General features: G+C 40.8%; 1 long non-coding RNA gene across 1 annotated transcript; it reads left to right on the top strand.

Annotated features, from left to right (window-relative positions):
• Positions 1-1,622: 1,622 nt before the first annotated feature.
• Positions 1,623-3,218, top strand: LOC141369182 (uncharacterized). The gene is made up of 3 exons (XR_012372754.1): positions 1,623-1,860; positions 1,952-2,021; positions 2,709-3,218. It is a non-coding gene; the product is annotated as an uncharacterized lncRNA (long non-coding RNA).
• Positions 3,219-3,797: the final 579 nt, after the last annotated feature.

Here is a 3,797-nt window from a genome sequence, read left to right as displayed (position 1 = left end):
TACATCCGGGATTTGTCCGGGATTGTTAGATTTTTTGTTCATTCACACTGCCAATGATTTTCCGACTCTGTGCGAGCGTTCACACAAATGGTTAAAGATCCCATGAAGACATGTGCCGTGTTTAAAGTCCTTTAAACTTTTTCTCTGCAGCGTCTGAAGTTGACTTATTATCCGTTATTTATCTCTCCAGAAACAATTTGCATGCATTTTTGTTTATGATAAGATTATAAAGGAGTGTGTGACGCGTTGTTCTAGTATGCTGGTTAATCTCAGCTTCAGAGTGGATTTGACGAGCATCTTGACCACTGCTTCATTCTAGTTTGCAGACATTTCTCCATACGGCACGCCCCTTATGGTATTGTTTTTGTGTCTTGTTCAAACATCCAGGTGGTGGTTGAGAAGAATCCCCCCTTTTGTTTGTAAAGCGCGTTGAGTGCTATAGAAAAGCGCTATGTGAATGTAACAAATTATTATTACTATTAGAGGGCTTTCTGAGAATGTTATGGGAATGTTACTAGGTCCTTTTTATGGGAGTGATCCCAGAACATTTACAGGACATGTTTGTGTTCACACAGAAGCTTGTCTGCCAGTTGTATGGATATTTTCTGGGACCAAAGTGCTGTGTGAATGAGTTTTTACAGAACTTTCACTGGGACTGCACCGGCATATATTTTTACACCTTCATAAATTTCTACACCCCATCCAGAACCTTACGTTCAGCAAATGAGTGGATCCTTGTGCTATCTTCACAAAGGGGGACTAAATCACGTTCCCGCTCATTTTCCTTCACTTCTCCCAGCTGGTGGAATGATCTTCCTATTACAATTTAGTCAGCCACATCTCTTGCAACATTCAAAAAACAATTAAAAACTCATCTTTCCCAAAAAATACTTGACAACATAGATATTGACCACATTTCTAGTTCTCTATTCTAAAAAAAACTCTCTCTTTGTCTCTCAACAGGTATTGTTTCAGAAGAGTACAAATTTAGTATTTTGATACAGTATAGTCCCCTTATTTACTAATGCCTCACTATGACAAATCGCTTTATTGTTTCCTAATATTTGTAAGTCGCTGTAAATGTATCGGTACACCACTGGGCTTCTGGTTTCTTGCCACTATCACATTTGGCTTGCTGGAAGATTGCTGATAAAGGTTTGGGGTTAAGATGTAATATTTTGATAGTACTTTTAAGAGGCGTGGTGGACTAAATGTGTGGAGGCAGTAAGGCATGGTCGATATATGCACTGAACTTGTACATGTTGAATTAATTGTTGTACATGTTGGATTCTCAGAATGATCACAATACTATGCAGTTACAGTAGGATAAACTGACTTCTATGGCAACCTTGTTGGAGCAACATAACAGGTGGAGCAACAGTTTAAAGATAATCCAAGTTAGTTAAAGTTTAGCTGACTGAAAAATAACACTTACTGTTTAATGGATATACTATTTTAGTAGATGAACAGGTATAAACACACATTGTTTCCTTTATGTCAGTTACAGAACCCAGATGTAACCAGATTAGGCGAACGGTGAGTGACACCTGAAGCCACCTATCAGAATGTAACCGGATTAGGCGAACGGTGAGTGACACCTGAAGCCACCTATCTGGGAGGTGCTGCCCCTTCTTAAGCATCGATTGGCTGCGGTATGTTATGTGTCATGTCCGATGTTCTGCTGGTGCGTGTTGATAATAGCAACGGGTAAGTGTTTGTTATGTGTTTACGCTAGCAGCTCGTACTTTCTGTGCTTGGATTTAAAACACCTCGGTTGTTGCTTTTAGCGTGTCTCTTGCCCTGTGTGTGTGGTGCCCTGGTTGCGCTGTTTAAGTGGATATTACGACTGCTCACCCTCAGGTACGTTTGTTAAACATGCTGTGGTATAGACTGGGTGGGGTAGCATTTTGTGCTAATATGAAATGCGTATGTGTGGTCTCTTGTACCCTAGTCGCCGGCGGCTGATAAGGCTGTGCTGAACCCATGCCTGTAGCAGGTTATGTTTATCATACCATTGGTGGGTAAGTGTTTGTTATTAAAACATTTAAACATTATTGTATGTCGTCCATCGCGGTTTGATAACATTATGCTCGTTTTTAGGATTCTCCCTTTTTGTTCTCTCTGTCACTTTGTTGTGATTCCGAGTTTGTGATCTGGCGTTCGTATTGCCGTAAAAGCATCACGGCCTTCTCCACGCAACACAACGAGTACCGTAAACTGTCTGGTTCAGCTGTGTCTTGCCCCCTTACTTACTAAATTAGAGCTATGGCTTCTTGACGCGTAGGGGGACGACTAGTAGCCTTTCTATTGGGTTTTTGTTTTGTTTTGCTGTAACGCATTGCTTTCCTTGTTGTTTACCCTTTCTAGTTTTGTTTATTTTGATTTTGTTATATTGTTTTTGATAGGATTTAATGGACTAGTTACTTTTTTTTATTCTTTAAAGTGTTTTGGTATTATACCGTTGTGGTTTACTCTCTGCTCCAGTGAACTGGGTCATACGTGACCGGTTAATGGTTTACTTATTGTACCACTATTGCAATTCTGTTATGACTTGTGTTTGGTCTTGTGAATTTGTTTTGATTACGTAAGATGTCGTTAGTTTAATTTCATTTCATTTGATATTTCCTTTTTCTTTCAGCTAAGACTGACTGGCAATATTTTGTAGTATTATTTAATCCAGTATTAATCCAGTTTTCCATCTGTTTCAGGAGCTGGGGTCCCAACGGGTGGATGGAACTTTCCGGTGGTGGTTTTCCTTTTTCATTGTGTGCTGTTTAACACGAAGTGTGTGATTTATTTCATTTGAGTGCACAGTGGTGTGTGTGTGTGTGCGTGTGTGTCTATGTGGACCCAAGTCGAGATTAAGAGCCCCTCTCTCCTGTTGGGAACCTCTGCCCTGCTTAATTTATTTTCACTTTAACTTTCAGTTTTGTGTGTTTGCAGTGTGGCTGCCGTGAATTGAAGTAGAGTGATAACTTATATGATTAATTGCTTATTTTAATGAGATTAAGTAATAAAACTATTTTTGTATTGTACTCACGTCTCTTTACTCTTTCTTTATTTAAACGAGGAGTGAACCTGTGTGCTTTCCCACCCTTCTGGGTGTTATTAGCATTTCCCCTGGTGCAAGTCCTGGGGTGGCGTAGTTGGAGTTCAAATATTAAATCTGTCTTTTTGTTGTAAAGTTATACCCTCACGTCACATTTTGGCGTAGTCGGCAGGGTACTCTGAGTTTGAGTACAGAGACGTAAGTATTGTGGTGTATGTAGGTTTTTTGTTTTGTTTGTTTTGATTCTGTAGGAACCAGACAGTGACAGTCTCGTATTGGAATCCCAGCACACATTGTTTGCTGAATTTGCGTGCTCTATCGGTGGTAAGTTTGTTTTTGCTTATAACAATGGAGGACGAATTACGTGAGTTGCGTGATTTAGTAGCCCAATTGAAAGCAGATAACGAAAAGCTGCGGCAGGAGCATGTGCCGGAACCACAGCCAGGTCCATCTAACCCTCCAGTTTCCGCAGTCACAAAGCCTCCACTTGTGGGTGCCAGTGCTTCGGCAGCGGAGCGTCTTGTTTTTATTCCTCGAGATCGGAGGTGTCCAAAATTCAGTGGTAGATCTGGTATTGGGATTGATGAGTGGGTGGAGGAGGCTCAGGCGTGTATGCGCCTCCGCCACCTTTCTATTGCTGATCAAGCATTCTTTTTGTTTGATCATTTGGAGGGAGAGGCTAGGGAAGAAATTCGATATCGATCAGAGAACGAAAGGGAGGATCCAAAGCGAATTATTCAGATTTTAC

This window comes from Misgurnus anguillicaudatus, chromosome 12 (genome assembly GCF_027580225.2).
Source record: "Misgurnus anguillicaudatus chromosome 12, ASM2758022v2, whole genome shotgun sequence".
NCBI classification, from domain to species: Eukaryota; Metazoa; Chordata; class Actinopteri; order Cypriniformes; family Cobitidae; genus Misgurnus; species Misgurnus anguillicaudatus.
Note: the sequence above shows the minus strand (reverse complement) of the source record. Positions and strands in the feature narration are given on the sequence as shown.